The sequence below is a fragment of the Manis javanica genome, chromosome 5, assembly GCF_040802235.1.
Source record: "Manis javanica isolate MJ-LG chromosome 5, MJ_LKY, whole genome shotgun sequence".
Classification (NCBI taxonomy): domain Eukaryota; kingdom Metazoa; phylum Chordata; class Mammalia; order Pholidota; family Manidae; genus Manis; species Manis javanica.
Genome location: NC_133160.1, coordinates 170,316,188 through 170,339,935, shown reverse-complemented (window position 1 = coordinate 170,339,935; position 23,748 = coordinate 170,316,188).

Here is a 23,748-nt window from a genome sequence, read left to right as displayed (position 1 = left end):
AGATCACATATGACTGGGGTCTTAAAAGCTGAATTCTGCCAGCTGGAGAAAGAGGAGAAAGGCAGCCAAGGACAGGGGACACGCAGAGGCGGGCCGGCCCGAGGACACACGCCCCGCAGGGGCTGGGCACCAGGGGCCAGCGGCGGAGTGGGCAGCCAGGCCCCAAGGACTTTGCAGGGTCCGAACCTCCCCCAGAGGCTGTGGGGGCCGGGACAGGGGTCCTGCTCTGGGTCAGGCCCTTACGCGATTGTACATGGCAGAGGCAGGGGCAGACAGGTGAGAGGCCTGCCGCTCAGGAGCCAGACGGTGAGGAGGGCTGGGCGGGGGGAAGGGAGGGTGCGGTTGGGCCCCGTCCAGGCACCACCCCCAGGCCTGCCTGGCTCCCCTTTCTGCCAGCCCAAAGCTCCACACACTTTTTGGGTAGAACCGCCCCCCCTGCCTCCCATCAAAGCCCAGGTGAGCCCCAGGGCCCGTGTCCCCACCCTCTCAGCGTCCGGTGGATGAGCCCCCCAGGCAGTCTCCCCCTGTCTCCCCGACTCCACCTCCTCCATCCACAGGCATCGACCCTGCTTCAGGAGCAGGCCCTCCCCGCACGGCAGCTCGGACAGCGTCACCCCAGAAGGCCAACCTTGTTTTCCTGATTGCAGCTGAACTGTGGGGCCCTTGGCTTAGCTTGTCTCATGGGGGACCGGCTCTGGTCAAAGAAACTGCCCCGAGGCACACAGAAATGTTGCCCCAGACAAGCAGGCAGCCTTGGAAAGCAGATCTAGCTGGTTGCCCACCACCCAGTCATGGTGGGTGAGCCCTCCCCTACCTGACAGCCCCCAGGCCTGCCCCAGACCCAGGGGTCAGGTCGCGACCACCCCCCATCAGATGGCCGCGGGCAGCTGGGTGGTTTGCAGGCCAGGTCTGCTCAAGGGCCCAGGATAAATGTGTGATTCTGGCAGAACTGGGTGTGACAGAAAGGCCAGCTGTTATGGCCTCATCATGTCCTGATGGCCAGCGGCTGGCCCCAGATGCTTCAGCTGATCCAAGGAAAGGTGCCGGGCTGGGGAAACTAAGCTGGTGCGTTTCTCCTCCCCAGAGATGACACGTTCCCCCCACCTTCCCACTGAAGGAAGAGTGTAAAGGTCCAGCTCAAAGGCCACAAAAAAACTCTTTAAATATCTTCATTATTTCCTAATTCAGTGGTTCCCACATATGATAAAATAAGCCCACGGTGAGCAGAGATCTTCATGCATGGGGTGGGTAGGAGGGTCACCCCAGGACTCTAGAAATTGGGCCTGCAGTTGGCAGGGAAGTGAGCCCGTCCAGACCCCCAGTAGTGGCAGTCAGGTGGCCCTGGCCAGATTTGGTGATACAGGGTGCTGGGTCCCACTGAGGAGGTCTGGCAGCTGCCCTGTTGCCCCCATCTACCAGCAGCCCCTTCATCCCAAGCAGGGGGTGGCAGGAGAATGAAGAGCTTGTGGCTCTGTGGACGTGCCCCTGAGACCTGGGGGAGAGGATGACCCGCAGCCTGGGACCCCCACTCGGGTCCAGTCCACACAGCACCCTGGGCCCCTGTTGTGGGTAACCCACAGCCCCTGGGGCCTGGGGTGGAGAGATAACAGGCTTTCTCTTGTCCCCTCCATTCCTGGTATATACCTGGTTTTGTACCTGCCAGTCACCCAGGACTTGCCTGTGGAGTTCCTCCCAGACGGGGCAGGCAGACGTGGAGAGCCTTCGAGGCGGCAGAGCATGAGCCGCCACGGCAGGTGGTCAAGGCCCGGCCTAGCTCGGCAGCAAGCTGTGAGCCATAGAAACGATTTCTCCCAAACTACCCTTTCCCTTGACTTAGTTCAGTTTCACCGGCTTCATAGGGTATTCGTCCAGGGCCGGGAACACCCTTCCTCCTGGAATTACAGCCCCTGACTTGGTCCAGTCCACACGGCAGCCCAGGCCCCACGTGGGTCCAGATGGTGCACCCTGCATGCAAGTGTGCTAAGCAGCGCCAATCCCAGCAAGCACGGGGTGTGAGCAGCCCAGGCGTCCGCCGGCTGGTAACTGGATGAAAACATGGTTTGACCACTGGGAGGACTTGCTACTGATGCAGGTGGGTGACTGTACAGACACCAGTGGGAGAGTCAGCCAGGCCCCGCTGTGTGATTCCATTCACACCAAGTGCCCAGATCAGGCAAATCCCAGAGAAGAAAGAACTGTGGTTGTCGGGCAGGGTCCGCGGGAAGCAGCTGGTGGCTGTGTGGGATTAGATGGTGGGTGAGCCGCCCACGCTGATGCACTGGAGGCCACTGGTGCTGGTTTAATGTGGGTGGTTACGGAGGTTGTCTGGGTGCCCCCAGTTGACAGGAGCATGGGCTGGAGGAGGGGCTGTGCGTCCTTTATTCTGGTCTCAGTGCCTCTCAAGGGGCAGGGACCCCGGGCTGCAGCCTCTGCGGGAGGCCAGGCAGACTGGGGCTGCCCTGTGAGGTTCTGGGTGCCCCTCCAGTGGCCAGGCTGACTGGGGCTGCCCTGTGAAGTTCTGTGTGCCCCTCTAGCGGCCTTCACCCTTGGGGTTATGGTTGGCTGAACTTTAACTGTAGCTTCTCCTGAGGAGGGGCAGGGGGTAAAGTGTGGCAGACAGGGGTGAAGGACAGGGGGTAAAGTGCAGAGGGGGCTGGGTGCAGCCCACCCCTCTGAGAGAATGCCCTCTGCCCACCTGCCTGCCTTTGTGAGCACCACTCCAAAGTGACAGGCCCCTCTGGCCCAATCAGCCATCCCCGTTGCAGCCCCGGGAGCCACCATGAGAGCTGAGTACCCCCAATCTGGCCTGCTTACTTAGGGGGCTGCCCCGACAGGACAAGCCCAGAAGCTTCCAGAATCCTGGGCCACACCCTCAGTGTTTTGGAGGCCAAAGACCCCAGGACTTCCACCTTCATGGGAAACCCATAGGAAGGACCCCAGATCAGGCATGGGGGTGGGGCTGTGAGGCCCTGCGCCTGGCCCTTGTGGTGGGGATGCGGGGCAGGTGGGGCTTCCAGGGCTCCGGGGCCTCACAGCTGTGGTGAGGTGCAGGGCAGGGGCCCAGTGGTGGCACTGCCTTGGTCTGCATTGCAGAGCTGTCCTGAGCCCACGTCTGCCCATCATCCCAGGGACAGTAGGGTCCCCCATGGAGCCCCAGGCAGCCACTCCCGGCCTCTGTCCTGTCAAGGGTGCACTATGATGATGGCCAGGAGGAGAGTGGGTGGCTTGGGGGCCTCAGGCTGTGACCCAGGCCCACCTGGGGCTCATTTTCCTCAGGGAAAGGCAGGCCAGCGCAGCCCCTCTATGGGCACTGCTTGACGGTAAGTGTGGGAGGCGTGCTGCCCTGGGCATGCGCACGGTTACCCTTGGGCAGGACGTGCATGGGCACAGCAGGGCTGGCAGCCAGGGCCCCGGCCTCCCAGCCACGCACGCAGGCCTGCAGGAAAGGACCGGGCCACTGCAGGCAGGAAGGAAGGGATCTGCGGAGCAGGTTCGGGCTGTGCATCGAGGCGGTGGGGACGCCTCCTAGTGTAATGGCCCCTCCCCGGCAGAGGCCGTAATGGAGCTCTGACGGGAATAACTCGGGGCTGAGCTAATCAAAGCTGAAAAGGTGGAATCAGCGTGCGTCGGATCCTCTTGCCAACTTCATCAATCCAGCTAACTGGGTCTGAGCGCCCGCAAGTGCCCTGCAAAGGGAAATTAATATGTAAGGCATCTGAGGCCCGTGTGGGGAGGGCGGAGGCTCGGCAGGCCTGAGGGCCGCAGCGCCCCACGCCTGCCCACTGACTGGGCCTGGGAGGGCCCCAGGCCCGGCCCCACCCCACCTCGATTCAATTACCGGGGCTGATACATATGCAGGCCCTGGGAGGGGGAGACAAAGGCGGCTGTATTTACCCCATAATAAGTTTCATTGGGAGTAGGTTTGAAAACAATTCCCCGTCACATTTGTCCCTGTCAGATCACATTATTCACAAATGAAGTTCACAAAGTATCAATTCAATTTCAGTGAAGCTCCGTGGCAGGCTCTGGTGGGACGTGGCCCGCCCCGCTGGAGGGCTGCGGACCTGCCGTCAGAGGTAATCAAAGGCAGGCGCCATGGCAGCGCTTTCCATTTCACCCCTTTTGTGCACATCTGTTCCTGGATAATCCCATTTTCCACACTTCCAAATCACTGGAGGCGGCTGTGGGGACGAGGGGGGTGCACATCCGGGCCAAGCGGGGACTGGGAGGCTCACAGCAGAGCCTTCCCTGTGTCCCTGGGCCCAGGGCTGGCTCCCGGGGTCTCTGGGTCCCTGGGTCCTATGTGGCTCTGTGGTGGGGGTCCCTGGGCACTTTGGGGGGCTGGTCAGCCTCTTGCCCCTCCTCTGAACCCCTCATGCTTACTCAGCTCAGGGGGCTGAACTTCGACCCTCTTCAGGACCCCACACACCTGTCTCCACCCCCTGGAAGCCCGTCCTCCCCACCTGCGGCCAGCCCGGTGGGCAGTGCTCTGGCTGCCCTGCCTCTGATGGTAAACGACTCCCTGGCCATTGCCCCACCCGCGGGCATGGCCCTGCCCCTGGAGCACACAGCCGCTGACCCTCCCACTGTCCAGAGCGCTTGCCTACCAGACTTCTCTGGGCACCAACGTCCCAACCCCAGGCCATCTCCTGCCCCTCAGGGCCTCTGAGGAGGTGGCAGCCCCTTCCCACCTGCCCTGGAGCACAGGGTGGTAGATGGCCCCTGGTCATGCTGGCCTTGGCCCAGAGAATCCACAGGCCAGGGTGGATTGTGCCCTCCCACAGCCCTGGGCCAAGTGCCAAGAGGGAAGGGCACCCATACTCACCACGCCTGTGCCCGTGTCTCCCCAGCTGAGAAGTGAGCAGGCAGGTCCTTCTGGGGCTGGACTCCTGTAACTCTAGGGAAAGGAAATCCTGAGACAAAATACCTCTAAAACCGAAATCAGTCAAAGGGAGAAATAAAGTTTAAAACCTGTTTATTGCTTACAAACTCCAGTCTGGTTGATTGCTTTCAGGCTTGGGCAGAAGCAAGCAAGACCTCCCCCTAACCTCTCAGGTTCAGATAAGCCCTCACTTGCCCAGGTAATTACCCATTGATATGGGGATGAACTGTCTCCACCCCTGAGGAAAGCCTGTTGATATGCAGATGCACTAAAGCCAGGTGATATATTCTGGAAATATTACAATTTTACCCACAACCTCACAAAGCCTGCAAACCCCAAATGAGCCCCAGGGTACCCTGGGGCAGGTATAGGAGACCTGAGCAGGACATGATAGCCTGGGGTGGGCCTTCACCCTTTCCCGCAGCAGCCAGCTGGATGGCAAGAGGCGGGATAAACACATGGGGCTTCAGGCAGGAGGCTGTGCCCCAGACCCTGGAACTGGCAGGGCAGGAAACAGGCGCTAGCGTGCCCCGCACAGGCATACAGGCTTAGGTGAGGGGCTTCCAGGATACATGCAGGCACTCACCACCCACCTGCGTCCACCTGTGGCTGGGTGCATGTGGAGAGCAAGCTGGGGTGGTCCTGCACATGTGCAGTAGACAAACACCAGCTGCTGTGTGTGCATCTGTGTGCCATGTGCCTTACGGCACCCCTCACAGGCACTGTTGCTGTGGTGGCCGCAGCAGGGGTGAGTGGAGGCCCATGGGACTCAGGGACTCTGGCGGGCTCACCCCCCTCTTTCTGCCCTGGCCGCATAGGACATTTGGCCCCTGCAAGGGGCAAGGGGCTCCACACTGCTCACACTAGCACTGCAGATTTATTTTACACTCAGGCCCCTGGGCCCAGGGGGCAACATGTGGGACGCGGGCTCTGGGGGCCTGTCTCCCCACGTCTCTGTGCACAAATGAGGACAGGGCTCACAGATGGGAGAAACTTGCTGTTTCACATAGATATTTTAAAGTTAATAAGCTCTATTTTTTAGAGCAGTTTTAGATTCACAGCATCAACCTGAAAATGAGCCACATGAGAGGCAAGCCAGTGTTTATTTGGGATGAAAAACTGCAATTTGGAAGCTCAGATCCAGGTGGGTATGGAAATAGTGCCCCGCCTGGAGGGTGGGAACTCAGATCCAGGTGGGCACCAAAATAGCACCCTGCCTAGCGGGTGGGGACAGCTCCATGAGACAGGGGAGGGGCCAGCGCACAGTGTGGTCAGCGGAGCAGCACCTGAGGCAGGGCCCTGCTGGCCCCATGCCCACTCCCTCGCCATGGCGGTGCCACCAACCCTAGCTCTCTGCGGTGTGATGACTCTGCCCCCACCTTCAGAGGGGCACAGCCAAAGGGCTGACCAGCATGCCCCAGTTCTGTGACTCCACGAACTGCTTGCAACACTTCGCTGCTTCTGAGGATCTTTTTGCCCAGGTCAAGAGTTCATTATCCATTTGCTTTAAAAGGAAATGGAGCTTTTCTCAAAATGGGGTCTCTCATGTCCAGAAGTTTTACACAATCCCACCGTGCGTGTGACTGAGCAGACAGTGCACAGATTTCTCATGTGCCCCGTGTTCTCCATGCATGGCCTCTGCCAAATCAATGTCTCCCCAAAGAATAGAATGGGGCATTTGCTACAGCTGATGGACCTCCACTGACGTCATCACCCCAAGTCCACAGTTTCCATTAGGGCCGCTCTGTGGGGCACAGTCTACGGTTTGGACAGATGCACAGTGACATGTATCCACCATTACAGCATCACACAGAGTAACTTCTCTGCCTGGAGATCCTCTGGGCTCCACGTGTCCCCCCTATGCACCCCCAGCCCCTGGCAGCCCCTGATCCTTCCACTGTCTCCATAGTCCTGCTGTTTCCAGAACGTTATATTGTTGGGGTCACACAGCTTGGAGGCTTCTTTCCCTTAGTGATACGTATTTAAGGTTCCTCCATGTTTTTTGCTGGTTTCCTCGCCCATCGCTTTTTAGAGCTGAATAGTATTCCATTGTCTGGATGGCCCACAGTCTGTCTGTCCAGCACCTGCTGAAGGTCACCTTGGTTGCTTCCAGTTTCTGGTGGTTATGAGTAAAGCTGCTGCAAACAGCTGAGCAGGTTTGGAACATATGTTTTCAACTCTGCGTAAATACCAAGGAGCGGGATGGATGGATCAATGCTGGGAGCGCTCTGAGCTTGGTGAAGGGACCTGGTCTCCCTGAGTCTGTCCACGGAGGAGGCTGGGCCTCAGAGATGGACAGCCTCACCGTTTCATAGTGTTTTTAGCAGCAGCTACATTGTCTCTGTGCTGCTTCTGTTTGCCCCCCTCGCTGGGCTATGAGCTCCAGGAGATTCCGGGACCTGCGTCCATGGGGGCCCCCACCCCCACAGCACCGGCCGCCTGCTGGCCTGAGAGGTGGGTCCAGCCTGCCTGCCCTGAGCCGTACGGGGGCACTTTGCCCTGGGGAGGGTGCACATGAGACTGGGGGCCAGCAGCCAGCCTCCGCTGCCCCCAAACTCCCACTGGGCATGGGAAGCATGAGGCAGCAGGGTGCCAGGGGCCTTGGTCCGCACTGACCCTTGTGTGGTGGCCTCTGCAGGACCCCATGCATTTGTCTGTAAGGCATTATGGCAGGTAACAGGCTACTGGGCCCACTAGCTTGGCCCCCAGAGCTGAAATGCAAACACCAGTGGGCGACTCCCCAGGCCTTGGCCCTGTGCAGCCTCGGTAGCCTGGTGGCCTCCTCTCTTCAGCCTCCTCCCCGGGTCCTCCCAGCTGGCTCTGGGCCCCCTGGGCTGATCCCAGTGGGGTTACAGAGGCCTTAGGCTGGGTGCTGCCCCGTCGGCTGGGCTGTGGCTGGCATTCAGCTCCCTTAATTTACTGACCCCAGGGCTGGGCCTCCAGTGAAGTGGGGTGACCCCAGTGAGATCCACAGTGACCACCGGTGGAGCCCCAGGAACACAGAGGGAGGTCTTGGCAGTTTCGTTTACTGCTGAAAAATCACGAGGCCACAGTGGGCCCTGCCAGACTCTCGGAGGGAGGGCTCTGCTGGGCCTGGGACCTCCGGCTGTCAGAGCCGAACAGACGTGACGCAGCTCCATTTGTGTGACTGACTCTTTCCACAAGCCATGGCGCCACTTTAAACCAGAGTAAGTTCAACCCACGGCAAAGCCAGCCACACCTCTGCCACACACACCTGCATGCTCACACATGCGTGCAAAGAGCACATACAGTGTGCCTCCCACAGACACACGCCCAACATGAGCGCACAGGAGTGTGCCTTGATGGGCACATGCTGCCCTCTCTCCCCTTCCTGGTGCTGAGGAGCTGGTGAAGTTTCCTGCCCCGCCTCACTGAGAACTGACACACACGGGTACAGCTTCACACCTGGGGCATCTCGCAGACCCACACCGCCTGTCCCTCAAGGCCAGCTGAGGCTCTTCCTGGCTGGAGTCCCCTGGTAGAAAGGCCTCCCTCAGGAGGGGCCCCCCAGCACCTTTCCTTTTGTCCAGCACGTTGCTCTGTACCCTGGCTGCACACCCTGCTGGGAGTCCGTGTTGGGGCCCTCAGCACCCCTCTGCTCTGTGTGGGGCAGAGATCCCCCCAGGAGAGGTGATGGGGCAGGCCTGGGAACACAGTGAGGTGAGGGCCCCTCTCTGCCCACAGCCATAGGCAGTGGGGCCACCAGGAGCAGCCGGATGACTGGGTCCGGGAGGCTTCCCTGAGGAGGTGGCGCAGTGCTGGCTCCAACACTGGCCCGGAAGGTCCAGCCGCCTGCATGCATCTGTGCCCCCAGCCAGACAGCCTGCAGGGCTGAAGGCCTCCTCTGCTGGAGGCAGACCCCCAGCTGCTCCCTGACCCTGACTACAGAGGGCTGTGGGGGGCTGTCTTGGAGGGTCTTGGTGCATTTGTCAGCCCTGTGCACTGTGCCCTACCAGGTCACCAGGTGGAGGCTGGTGGGCCGCCAGCACCTCTGGGCCAAGGAGCACCCAGAACCCAGGAGCTGCCTAGGTGCCACTGGCTGGTGGATCCCCTGGCCAGCACATCAGCCGAACACCGGGAACATAGAGATGTATCGAATTCAGCTTAGCAACCCAGGCATGAATGTCCGGCCTTTAAAGAGAAACTTATCTGTAATTAAAATCATGCACAAGTTTTAGAAAGAGTCTGTGTACTACTAGGAGGAAAGCTGATTGTGGGAATGAATAGATCTCCATGGGGGCAGGAGCATTTAATTCAGAAATAAACCCCCAGGGAGGTGCTTCACCCGGACTCTTTCCACAGTGCTTCTGGGGGGCTGGCGGCCAGCATGGCAGCCGGGCTGCTGGGGACGCTGACCTTATCAAGTTGCAACTGCACACACAGGGGTGGGCCACGCGCTCCCAGGTGGCTGGAGAATTGGCCACAAATCCCGCTCCTCCACTGTGAGCAGTAAATTAGCCCAGTTAAAATCAGCGGGACATGCCTATTCAGTTTATGTTTCCCTGTAAGCAGATGGTGGCTTTGGCATGTGTGAAGCAGGTGGCATTAATCACCAGCCTCGGAATTTAGGGGATAGTAACACTGGTCCTAGCAGAAGAGCTGCCGGGACGTGGTGGCAATAAGAACAAGATTTACGCCAGCCAGGGGGCTGGCCGCCATGGCTGGGTGATTTAGGAGGACTGCAGTGGCCGCCACCTCTTAATTGGGAGAGTGGCTGGGGAGTAATTTGGGGTGCCTGCATGTGGGCCCGTTTGGTCACCAAGCTTACATGACCCTGTCCACTGTTCCTCCCCATAGATGATGCAGCCCATGGGGATCAAACCCTTTTCCGGGGTGTTGATTGCAGTTAAGAGCATGAGCCTTGAGATAGCGACCTCTGGGCTGCACTGGGTCCCTCTTACTCCTGGCTCTGTGAGGGTCCCCGAGGGACAGCACCGCTGAGCCCTGGGACGTGAGCCAAGCCTGAGCCCCACCCTGCTTGCGCCTGCTCACAGCCCCAAGGAAACTCCTAGGACAAGCAGGTTGCTGGGCACATTTAAATGCAGAGCCACCCTCATGCATGTGAAGGAGACCCCACAAACCCACCCCTGAAGGGCCCAGCTGTGCCCACAGACCCCTGCCACCAGCCTGCACTCTGGTCCCAGGGCAGCCTGGGACAGAGGGATCACTGCCCCAGGGAGTGGCCCAAGGCAGCACCAGTAGCCACATGGGGTGGGCCCTGCCAGCCGCCATAGGACACCTCATGCCCCGACACCCTCGCGGTGTTCCTACAGCCAGGCCCTGGTCCTGTGTGCCTCACCTGCCCTGGTGCTGGGACCCCTTGTGGGCTGCTGCATCCAGGGTGACCCCCGAGGCCAGGCACCCTGTCCCACTCACTTGAGCTCTGCTCACCCGCATGCCCACACAGGGCTGGCCTGAGCCTCACCTGCTCTGGGGCAGTCCCCCCCCAACCCTCAGGACGCTGCTCCTCATCCCAGCCCATGACCTTCCCCCTCAGCTCCTGCTGACCCCACAGCATCATCCAGCCTGCTGCCCAGTGCCCCTGCCCCCCCCCACATGAGAACAGAGACAGGACCTGGTCTGGGGGTTCCCCCCCCATCTCCCGTCCCACATGGGGACAGTTACACAATCTGGTATGGGGATTCCGAAGTGGGGTGTGGGTGCCCGGAGGACCAGGAGTCCCGAGAGCAGGGCTTTCTAACTCCGTATTGCAAGTCATCATTTTCTGCAAACACCAAATATTTCAATATTTAAAATTTTTAATTTGAATTTAAAAAATCTCAGATTCTATACTACCCCTGAAGTGTGAGCCTGGCTTGTGCAGGCGGGCGCTGGGGGGCCCTCACTCCTGTGTTACCTGTTTTTGGCCTGTCTTCCTCTTGGGGACTTCACGGCCCACCTGGAGCCGGCCATTGCCCTGCCCTCCCGCGTGCTCACGCCCCAGCGTCTGAGTGCAGCTCGGTGACCTCGCCGCAGGCCCCTCAGCAGACACAGCCAGGAAATGTGTGTGTTCGTGTGTGAACTCACGCATGTATGAAGACCGCTAGCGAGACAGGTGACAAAATTTGAATGTCTGTGGGTTAGAAAACAGTTTATTATGTTAAAACTCCTGATTGTGATGTTTATATTGTAGCTACATAAGAAAATGTCATTATTTATGGGAGGTACAGGTGGAAGTATTTAGAGGGACAACATGTCTGTAACTTACTCTCAAATGGTTCAGAAAAAAAATACAGGGAGAGACAGAGCAAATTTGCATCACAGGTGAAATTAACAGTAATAAAAATACCTAAAACTGGTCATATTTTGAATGGCATTTTCAATAGGTGGGGGTACTGGGTAAACTGATAACCATATGGCGTGAAGCAAAAATCAGCTCCATACAAAAAATAATCTTCATGGTCCAGGGTAAGAAAATATTTCTTAAGTAGTGCAGCACAATGTACCAACTATAAAAATGTTACTATAGAAAATCAAGGGTTTTAGTCATCAAAAAACACTGCTAAGACTATAGGAGGAGGCATTTGCGCACATCAATGTCCAAGGGCTTCAGCTGTTGCAAAACATACAGAATTGCTCCAAATCTACAAGGGAACTTGAATAAGCTGCACAGAGGCCACCCAATGGCCAATAAACATGAAAAGGTCCCGACATCTGTAAGCCGGAAGGGCATGTTAAAGCCACACTGAGGCAGCGCTACACACCCGCCACGGTGGCTACGAGGGGAAGGAAAGAGAGCAGGGGAGGCCGCGGTGGCCCGCTCTCCAGCGTAAAAGGTGCCTCCGTGTGCCGTGTGGGCCAGTTTCCATGGTGTAATATTCCCACATGGCTGATCAAGGTACTGGTGTCATGTCACTAAATGTGGAGTTGGGGACAGCGATCAGCCCTCGGGAGCCACTGTGAGCTGCCAGCCCACTTAGGAGCAGCAGGCCTGGCACATGCTGCTGCTGTGTGGACTGGCCTGACCTTGCTGGGCAGGGACCAATCAGCATGCCTGTGAAAGCTAAGCACCCCGTGGTCCCAGCTTCCTGCCCTGGGCATCCGGGTGTTCCCCTAAAGAGAAGGGCCAGAGTGCTGTCAACCAGAAAATGCCCGGATGGCCGCCTACTGTAGAATGGACTACCTGTTTGTGAACACCCAACACAATGGAATGTTCTACAAGTCAGGCGTGACCCCCGGCCACATGCAGCGACAGGAGAGGCCTCCTGAACACAGCGTTGAGCAGAGAGGCCAGACACAAAACATCTCTCACTGCGTGACTCCTCTCTATGAAGTTCTCCAAGGCTAAATGGGTTTGTGGGGCTAGAAATCAGGATAATGGTCACCTGGGGAAGAACCCGAGTGCTGGCAGGGGGTACCCGGCGGGCGGGTGGCACTCTACTTCTTGGCCTACAGGTGGGCGCACCATTTTCATTCTGTGATGATTGAGTGGTACATTCACATTTTATGCACTTTTCTGCATGTGAGTAGATTATTACATTTTAAAGGGTTTGAAAAATCATGAGTATTTCTATACGTTAACAAGAAGGAATCCAAAGGGGGAAATCAAGAAAACAAGTCCATTTACAATACCATCAAAAAGAATGAAATACTTAGAACGTGACCAAGGGGGCAAAAGGCTTGTACACTGAAAACAACAAAACCCTGCTTAAAGAAATTAAGGAAGACTTAATAAATGGGAAGACGCCCCATGGTATGCACCGGAGGGCTTGAACCATCAAGATGACAAGACTACCCAAAGTGTCCTCAGTCAGCGCCACAGTGGTTGCAACCTCAACCGGGCTTTTTCCAGAAATAGAAAAACCCAGCCTAACTTCATATGAAATCTCAAGGGACCTAAATAGCTAAAAATAATCTTGGAAAAGAACAAAGCTGGAGGACCCACACTTCCCGATTTCGAAACTTACTACAAAGCTGCAGTAGTCCACACAGCACGGTGCCGACGTCAGGACAGACACACAGGCCGGCGGCATAGAACGGAGAGGCCGGAAGCAAACCTGCACACACGGGATCGGGTGACCTTCCACGAGGGTGCCAGGGCCGTTTGATGGTGGGGGGAGGGTCTTAACAAAGGGCACTGGGGCCCAACGGACGTCTGCATGCAAGGGAGTGCTGCTGGGCTGGGCCTCACTGGACTCACGAAGAGCTGACTCCAGACTGGCTGGGGCCCCACGGGAGGGGTGAGACTGAAGCCGTGGGGGGGAGGGGGACTGGAGATGCCACAGCCTTGCACTCGGCAATGGTTCTTGGGTACGGCACCAAAAGCACTTGTGGGGGAAAAAATAGACATACTGGACTTAGTCAAAATTAAGAACCTTTGTGTTAAAGGCCATTATCAAGAGAGGGAAAAGGCAATGCACAGAATGGGAGAAAATATTTGCAAATATGATGAGGAATTAATCCAGAACATATAGAGAACTCCCAAAACTCCACAACAAAAAAATAAACAATCAAATTAAAAATGGACAAAGGACTTGAGTAGATATTTCTCCAAAGAAGATGTAGGGATGGCCAACAAGCCATGGGAAGGCACTCAGCATCACTGAGCACGGGGAAGGCCAGTCAAAACCGCACCCAGATTCCACCTGATCCCCAGGAGGATGGCTCCGCAGTGCGGGCGAGGGTGCAGGGAGGCTGGGGCCGGGCACGGCCAGTGGGAACATAAACGGTGCAGCCGCTGTGGGGACAGCGCAGAGGTTCCTCAGAAAACTAAACAATTGCCATGTGACCCAGCGACCCCATGTCCAGGAACAAACCCCAGCCTGGGAGAGTCGTCTGCATCCGTGCCCATGGCGGCAGTGTTTCCGACAGCGGAGACGTGGGGGCAGCCGGTGTCCACGGAGGGACGGGTGGCTGAGCACAAGACCATCTGCCTAGGCAGGGGGATGTTCCTTAGCCCCGACGAGGAGGCAGTTGTGGCCTGTGTCCCACACAGTGAACCTGAGGACATGATGCTCGGCAGATGAGCCCATCACGGAGGGACCAGTCCGGCATGACCCAGTGCTGGCAGGTCCCTAGGGGAGTCACGTCACAGAGATAGAAGGGATAGACGTGCAGCCCAGGGTGGCTCACAGGGTCCCCGGGAGCCCAGGTGCAGGCAGGGGGCACCATGTGCTGCTCTCCATGTCGAGAGGGAGGAAATCTTTCCTGTGGCAGGGCAGGAAAAACATGAGGCGCCTCCCTACAAGTGTGTGCAGGATGAGCGGTCTGTGCGAGGCACACAGCAGGCGGTGGGCAGAGCCAGCTCCCGGGAAAGCGGTGAGGACAGGGAGGGGCCACACTGGCACTGGGGACAGAGCCCTGGGACCAGTGGGTGCACTGGCGGGGGTGCAGAGTCCAGTGCGACCTGACAGACAGCTCTGGGAAGGCTCGTCCTGGCCACACCGTGGCAGCCATACCTGCTCCATTGGCCGGGTCACTGTGCCCTGCAAGCCACGGCCACAGCTTCTGTAAGAAGGGTAATCTTCTCATCTTCAATCAGCGAAATGTACAGCAAAACATAGATTTGGAAAAACAAAAACTGAGGAGGAAAACATGGTCTTCCAGGCCGCAGACGGTGTGTCGGAGGCGAAGTGCCCCAGAGAGCGCCAGCGTCATGGCCAGCACGAGCTGCTGTGGCGGAGGGCACCAGGCAGGGCGTGCACCCCTGGGAACGGGCTGCAGGCATTACTCCGACTTGGACAAAGGGGCCCAGTCTCTGGTGGGTGTGTGGCTCGTCCCTGGGAGGGAAGATGCCGAGTTCAGGTTGGGAGGGGTCCCAGGAGAACAGGTCACAGGATAGTGGGCAGGGGAGGGCCCAGCCTGCAGGGAGGAAGTGGCCGGTGCTGACCCGGCCACAGCAGCAGAGGTCACCAGCCTGCCACCCTTAATATCTCTCCAGCAACAGGCACACTGTGGCTCTGTCCCAAGAACAGGGCAGGTGGACGGGCTGCTTCCCAGCCTGGGTCATGGGAGGCCACACAGCCTCCTCCCGGCTAGTGTTCTCCAGGCGCGGGGTGGAAGCCTGGGCCACAGAGCAGCCACAGCAGGGCTCCCAGCCCAGCCAGTGTGAACCCCCAATGTGATGGAAGGGGCCTCCAGACGGCCCCAGCCTCGGCCTTCCAGCCACCCAGGGACACCAGGAGTGACAGGCGCCGGCTGTCCACCAGCCCCACCAGGGCGCAGTTTCTCAGATGACCCAGACGTCAAGGTTTTAAGGCACTGGGCCTGTGGATACCAATGGGCGACCTCAGCCTGAGCTGAGACCCTGAGGAAGATACCCCAAGACCCCCCCAGGTCCCCCAATCCCTGGGCTGGTGTGTGCAGGGCCCGTGGCCGCAGTACAAGCCCACCTCCTGCTGCTGCTGCAGACCACAGACAGACAGTGTCATCCCTGCCCCGGGGGCCAGCCCAGGCAGTGCCAGAGGGGCCTCACACACGGAGCTGAGACTGGTGAGAGACACGGCCCCCCACCCGTTGCTCCCCAGGCCCTGACGATCTGGAGATGAACAGGGTCCTTGGCTGTCACCTTTCGCTGCAGGCCAGGCAGGGACCCGCACAGGGTCCAGTGGGAAGGGCTGTGGCCACGCTCAGCCAGTACCACTCTCACTGGGCTCCAGGTGGCCTTGCGACCATAGAACAGGTGTCTCCTGCGGGAACAGCGGCTGGGCTGGGGGAGCAATGCTGGGGCCGAGGGGACCGAGGCGCACAGGGTTGGCCGTCTGCTCCAGGCTCCCAGAGTCCAGCCTTGCCGGCCTCTCTCTCCGCCCAAGCCAGCCTCCAGCCCAGCCTCGTACTCTTGTCAAGTGGCTGCTTGACCCTCACCTGTCACCCTGCCCCTGTCCGTGGTTCTGTCTGTTGCTGTGCCAAATCCCACCACCTCCAGGATCCCTGCCGTTGCTCCCTCCTCCAGGAAGCCCTCCCACGGTTCCTGCGCCCAACCTGAGCCTCACCAGCTTGGGGTAGTGTGGGAGCGTCCCGCTCCTGGCTGGTACTGAGTGGCTGAGTCAGCTGTCTGGGACTTTAGCTCTTTGCAGGAACACAAGTGCAAACAAGTGGGCCCAAAGCTTCTGGGGGAGGGCTACTGTGGTGCCCCCTCCAGACCCCCAAGTGTCCCCACCCAGGGGTGTGGGGAGGGGCAGGGAGAGCCAAGGACAGGACAGCATGCTCACCGGGTGCTGGTGTGGGCAGGACTGCCCACCGACTGGGCACCGGGGTGGACTGAGGATGGACACTGGCCGGTTCTGCCTGGAGAGGCTCTCCTGCTGCCGGTCAGGAGGGAGGGAGTGACGCCCTGTCTGAGAAGCCTGGTGCCAAGGGGTTCAAGGCCTCCAGGACAAAGATAGGGGCACGTGCATTTGTTTTTCCTCTGCCCCCCTATAGGAGGCCTCAGGGACAGCAGGGTATGGGGGTGTCACCGCAGACTCTGGACACTGCAGTCTCTGGGCCCGTGGGCTGCAGAGAGGGGTCTTGGGCAGGGGCTTACAGCCGCAGGGCCAGCCCCCAGGTTTGGAGGCCCCAGCCTGCCTCGCCCAGCCCCCCACTGACTCTCACCGCCTGTGGCCCCACAGCAGCACAGTGCCTGGGTCCGGGCCTGGGTCTCCTGCCCGGGTGCCCATGGGGTCATTTGGGTTCCCTGGAGGCAAGTGGGGTGCACAGTAGGGGTTTTGCTGTCTGGTGACATTCTGGGACTGGTGTTGGACCCGTGTTAACTTTTAATTTAAAGTCTCCAGGCAAAGCACAATGGACTTTTGACATACAAATATTAAAAATTAAATTTCCTGAGTTCATTATCTGATAATTAGAACTAAATAACATCTTAACTGAGAGGCCAGCCCCACACAGATCAAGTCAGTTCCATTTAAGATTCCATTAGACCAGTGTCGGAGCGGTAAGTAATGGACCATAAAATTTAATTTGGAAATGATCTTGCGCCGTGATGGAGCGATAACGCTCACAAAGGAGGCGGGCAGCCACACGGCTGGGCTCCGCTCTGCGCGAGCGGCCGGAATTCAAAAGGAACCTCTGCCGTGGCCCAGGAGAACATGTGTTCAGCGCTTTCTTCTCCTTTCTCGGGCCCTGCGGTATTTAAAAGTCAGAATTGACCAGTGTAGCTCCGTGTAATTACAAAGATCCCCTTATCGGAGTCTATTTGCAGGCACCGGGAGGAAAGGCCATCCGTGGCGCGGCGGCTCATTTACATGCGCGCTAATCCGCGGTAATCACTCCAGGATTCAACCGCACTCAGCTGATTCTGTCCTTCCCGCCGCCCCGCCGCCATGCACACGGCCACCACCGTGGCTGGCAGTGGGCCGGCAGCAGCCCAGAGCTCACCAGCATGAACACTCGTGACCCGTCGTTCATGGAGAGAGGGCTCACCCTAGCCGGCCAGAGCCCTGCGGCCCCTCACAGGTGGGGCAGGAACAGGGCCTCCTGGACTGGACAACACACACATCTGCCCAGTGTCCTGCTGGCCCATGCAGCCACGCCTTGTAGGACCTGGGCACACGGGTCTCAGCTGCCAGGCCCTCTCCCCTGCCCTCAACATGCAGCAGGTGGGGTCAGCAGTCTTGGAGACAGGCCCCTCCTCTCCCAGCCCCAGGCGCCCCCTGGGCCATTTCACCAGAAACATCATCGGGTGGCCCAGCTGCCCACTGGCGCCCCCTGCGACCCCCAGGGCACACTCTCAGCCCTGTGTTACGTCTGAGTGAGTGTCCGGCACTACCTTCTGGAAGCTGCAGTCCAGGAGCACAGGAGGAACGAGAGGGGAGTCTGGCCCTCCCTAGGCTGCATCCAGGCCTGGCACAGCTGCCCCGAGGCAGGGACACGTGAGCCAGGACACCAAGAGCCCTGCTGGTGGGACACACAAGATGGTGACCCTCTGGTCGCCCACAGAGCTCAGCCCTGACCCCAGCCTTGGTCACACGTGCACCCTAACCCTGACCCTGGTCAAAGGTCGGTGGTCTCCCTTATCTGCTGGCCCCTCTGTCCCATCAGGTGTGTGGTTGCCCCTGTGCGGTCTGCCCGGCTGCTTCTGGGGGTCATGAGCAGCCCTGGGGGCCGGCTGTGGGCAGGGCTGGGAGGCTGATGGAGGATGAGGGCCGCTGAAGAGTCCTCTGCACCCCCCTAAGTAGGAACTCGAGCCCTGCAGGGCCCCCCAAGGCCGGCCTCGGAGCACAGGGGGCTGCAGAGCTGAGGGTAGGCCGGGCCGCACACCCTGGCAGCAGGGAGCAGGCAGACTGGTGAACTCCTGTGCCTGGCTCAGCGGCCCCGGCAGACTGTGACCCCGGGGCATCTCTTCCTGAGCACACAGGTGGTCACACTCTGCTCCTGCAGGTGAAATGGGAGTGTCTCTGCAGAAGGCCCCTCCTTGTCTCCAGGAGCCAGCTGTCCTGGGCCAGGGTCCACGTGAAAACGTCAAGGAGCTGGCCTGCCATTGATCCTCTCAACCATTCTGGCCTCTGCTCTTTTCCAAATGTGTCGCCTCTTGCTCTGCAGACTTCTATGCTAGTGCCACCCCCAAAATCATCCCCATGGCCTGCAGGCCCATGGCCATGGCCCCAACCCTCGCTCTGAAACAGCTGGCTTTCGTGTCCCTGGTGTCTCTGGCAGTGGCAGAAAGTGGCTGCCGAGAGCCAGTTGGGTTTCCAGATGCCCAGGAGTGCGAGGCTGGCAGCTTAGGCTGGCATGAAGAGGGGGGCTGTCGGGCAAGGACCTGTCTGCGGAGACTCAGAGCCAGTGACCCACCAGGGCTGGAGTGGCTGAGGTGAGGGAGGCCAAGGATCCTCTCTGTGTGACCCCCTGCACACCACCTGGTGTGGCCACGGCTCCCTGGGCAGCAGCCTCCACCTGCCAGGCCCCAGAAAGTGCCCAAAATTAATTCTTGTTCCCAGGCAGGCACAAGTGACCATGACATGTTCGGCCTCCGTGGGCTTCGGCTGAGCGGCCAGCTCTGCGTCTTATCTCACGAGTGGCCTCATTTGTCACCTCTTGCTGAGTACACCCACCACCTTACTTCTTTAATTCTCGGCAATAACGGCCTTTCCTTTAATGAAACCTGTACTATTGGGAGGTTGCAGGCCTGACCTTGTAGAGATTAGCTGTTATTACTACATATGTAATTGTATAATTGATTTTAAAATTTACTTTTATGTCCCCACATCATAAAGTAAGCAACCCATTAGGGGGAGAAATATAATTAATCTATCTCTAACCATTTCTACCCTGGGGAGAAGGACGTTGGGGAGGGTGCCAGGCCAGGTGGGGCAGGAGTACCCCCACTTCCCAGTCCAGAGGCCTTGTTTACCTCTCGGGTCTGGGAGGGCTGCTGGGAGGGCCTCTCCCCCATCACTTTTGGGGCCTCTCCCCAGGCTGTCTTCCAGGAAGACAGGGCTTGAGGGCACCTGGCTGCCCAGTGGTGTCTGAGTGGGGTGGGAAGTGGTGGTCAGGGCACTCAGGACACCTTCCAACCCACAGGGGCCCCCAGGGTAGGATGGGAGCCATGCCTCCTTCTATCTGAGGCCACCCTGCATCCCCCACCCACACAGGCACAGCAGCCGAGGCCACTTCTAGACCCACATGTCTGCGGGTAGGGCAGAGGGGGTGAGGGGGCCTGGAGCTGCTCCTGAGCCCTGGGGCCAGACCCTGGAGCTGGGCTGGGGACGCCCCCATGGCTCCCCAACAAACCTGGGTCTCCCACGTCACGGCTTCCTTCCAGGGGCACAGAACCCTGGGCCTGGCTGCTGGGTGCCCGTCCCACTTGGACCCTGCAGAAGAAGGGCTAGAGCTGCATTTGAGCCCCGTCCCCTCAGGCCTTCTCAGCAACCACAGGAGAGCTGCCCGAGGGCTGGGCGTGGGCCAGGCACATCAGACTGGGGCTGCAGCCCGGGTGGGGGCAGGCCAGCTCCCAGCCCAGCGCCCACCATGCTGGCCCTAGTGCTCCCAGAGTGCCCCAGTTTCACTTGTTTCTAACTAAACAGCTTGATGGAGAGTCAACTCATGTACCATCTGAGGCGTGCAAGCCATGTTCCTGTAATATACTCAGATGTGCAGCTGTCACCACCACCAGTTCTAGAACATTCTCGGCATCTCAGGAAGAGACCCTGCTTTCTTCAGCTCCTGTCCCCAGGCTGGGCCACCACCAAGCTACCCCTTCTCCACAGGTGAGCCCCTTCTGGCCCACCTTTGTGTCCAGCTTCTTCCGCTCTGCACGATGTCCCTGGGCTCCTCTGTGCTGTCATGCACGGGAACCTCATCCCCACCTCAGGCTGGGTAGTCAGTGTAGATCGACCACATTGCTTTTACCCATCATCTGCCAATGGACATTAGTCTGCCTCCCACCTTTGGCTGTCACAGTGGCTTGCGATGTCTGTTGGCATTTGGGCGCACATACACGCTTGCACTGTGTGGGTGCCTGGGACTGGGTGTAAGATGTGCACACACAGGTGGGGCTGGGCCCAAACCAGAGCTGGGGTGCAGAGCTGGGCAGACTGACCCCTGCCCTCTCGTGTGGGGTTGTGGGGCACAGTGGAGGTGTCTTTCCCCCAGACATACCCAGCCAGAGATGATCTGAGCACCGTCTGGGGTGCTGGCTGCACTGGGCTCGCCCGCTGCACAGGCCCGGGGCAATGGGGCCAGGCGGGACAGCTAGCCTGGTGGCTGGAGAGAGGTATGAGCTTGGCCTGCTCAGCAGCCCTGGGCAGCCTCTGTGAAGACATGAGCCTGGAAAGGGCATCAGTTCAGCCTTTATAATGCTGTGCATGGCTGCCAGCTGGGGTGTTCACCCAGCCGCCCCCTGAGGGGCTTGCCCCAGGCAGGTATGCAGTCTCCATCAAGGGACCTGGATTGATCTCAGAGCGTTTGTGTCCCCCTGGTGTGAACGAGGCCTTGAGGCCATCATCTCTGGGGTTAGCCCTAATGACCAGCCTAGGGCCAGGGGCATTTTAAGGAGACGACTCTGTCCCACAGGGGAGGTTGCAAGGTAGAACTGTGCCTACCGTGTGGATGGGGCAGGGGACAAGGTTCCATATGCCCACTTGCACCAAAGGGAAAACTCAACTACCCAATTATAGGCAGTGGGGTCCCAGCAACCCCAGCTGGGGCTCCACAGGGAGTGGCCTTGCATCCAGGTTGGGGGGAAAGACCCCAATCGCCCACTAGGGGTGTCACTCCCCAGGGCCACCAAGATGTAAGCCTATCCTGTCTGGGAGAGGGTGCCTGCATGGCTGAGACCCCCAGTTCCCATACAGTGCTCCCCAGAGAGGTGCTAGCCACTGCCTGGGGCCTTGACTCATGCTGGGGAAAGGCCCACCCCCGGCCCTTCTTCAGATCACTGCTCCCAGCCGAGGCCTGTGTGGCGCTGTGTGCAGAGCAGGTGCTGGGCCCTTGGTAGGAGGTGCTGGCTCCCCCCACACCCAGCTGAGGTCCAGAGTCCCTGGGTGAGGGTGGCCTGGGGCCTGGAGCTGGGGAGAGGGAGGAAAGCTGGGAAGGGGGGAATGTGGCACCAGGAACAGTGGATCCTAACTCCACATGCCCAGGATGCCACCCAACCTCCCCATCACAGAGGGTTTGGGGTGATCCAAGGTCACCCCAGGAGGCCTGGTCCTCTGCTCCAGCCCCCTGGCCCCCTGGCAGGGAGAAGCCAGCCCAGGCAGGCCACCCCATCCCCCATATTATCATGCAGGCAGAGCCTGTCACCCACTCCATGGAGGGGATTCATCAGATAACCCCATAAATCACACATGGAAAAACAGTTTTTGAGGGAGGCCTCTGCAGAGAGTGAGCACCTCCCCAGCCCGGTGAGGATGCGCGTAACAAAATGTATGTGAGAAAGTCAGCCATTTAATCACAGAGACGAAGAGCCACTAGGAGAGATTGTTCTGCTTAAAAAATGTGGTGGCAACTTGCAAATATGTTTTTAGAAGCAATTTTATTAGAAACTGTCCCATCGGGCAGAGCCTGGGAAATTATGGGACTCTGTAGGCTGCCACAGGAGGTGTGGGGGGGTGCTCCACAGGGTCCAAGGTTCGTCCCAGCAAGGGGCCAGGTCCCCATCTGCCCCTCCTCCAAGTTGCTGCCCAGGAGGGTCCCCAAGGGCAGGAGCAGCCCCTCCCCGGGGATGCACACGGCACCTACAGTCCGGGGCCTGGGCTGGCAGCCTCTGCGAGGTGGCCCTGCAGCTGGAATGTTACACAGAATAAAAGAAGAGGCCAGTCTACTGCCCTCCCAGCATCTCATAGGGACCCTGGCCTGAGCAGAAAGAAGCAGGTCATGAGAGCCCAGGTGCTGCCCAGTGCTCCTTGTGTGGCAGGTGTGAGACCTGCATTCACAGACACTGTCTTACTCCAGTTCGGCTGGGCCTAAATCTAAAGATGACCGTGTCTCCTTCATTGTCCTCACCAGTACTGTGGCCGGCAGCCTCTGAGAGGGCCCCAGCCCCTCTCCCTGTGCTCACACCCTGCGGGATCACTCCCCTCGGTGACGGGGCAGAAGAGCGGCCGGTCACTCCTGATGTGAGGTCATAAAAGTGACTGTGGCCTCTGCCTCGGCTGCTCCCCTGCTCCCCTCTTCCCTGCTCATCCCATCTCTCTCACCATTTGCTCTGGGGGAAGCTACTGCCTGGGTGTGTCCTACTCAGGCAGCGTATAGGCAAGCCCAAAGTGATGGCCGACGGTGGTGAGGATCTGTGGCCTACCCAGACCTGGGCACGACCTTGAAAACAAATCCAGGCCCACTCAGACTCCGAGATGCTTACAATGCTGGCTGGCCACTTGTCCCTCGTGAGAGCCTGGGAGCCGGAACCACCCGGCTAAGCCCCTCTCAGCTGCCTGGCTCTCAGACTGTGTGAGACGTTGATGTTTGTTCTCAGCAACCACCACCACCACCGTCACCACCACACCACCACCACACCACCACCACACCACCACCACCTTCACCACCACTACTGTCACCACCACACCACCACCACTACCACCACACCACCACCACACCACCACACCACCACCACACCACCACCACCTTCACCACCACTACTGTCACCACCACACCACCACCACCACCATATCACTACCACCTTTACCACCACACAACCACTACCTTCACCACACCACACCACCATCACCACCACCACACCATCACCTTCACCACCACCACCTCACCACACACCACCACACCACCACCACACCACCATCACCTCACCACCACCACACCATCACCATCACCACCACCACACCACCACACCACCACCACCACACCACCACCACCACCATATCACTACCACCTTTACCACCACACCACCACCACCTTCACCACCACCACACCACCACCACACACCACCACCATCACCACACCACCATCACCACCACCACACCACCATCACCACCACCATACCACCACTACCTTTACCACCACACCACTGCCACCTTCACCACCACTACACCACCACCTTCACCACCACCACACCACCATCTTCACCACCACCACACCACCACCTTCACCACCACCACCTTCACCACACCACACCCACACCACCACCACACCACCATCACCTTCACCACCACCACACCATCACCATCACCACCACCACACCCTCACCCTCAGCCCCACCCCACCCCCACCACCCCCCTATCACTACCACCTTTACCACCACACCACCACCACCCTCACCACCCCCCCGCCACCACTACACACCACCACCATCACCACACCACCATCACCACCACCACACCACCATCACCACCACTACTTTACCACTACACCACTACCACCTTCACCACCACCACACCACCACCTTCACCACCACCACACCACCATCTTCACCACCACCACACCACCACCTTCACCACCACCACCTTCACCACACCACACCA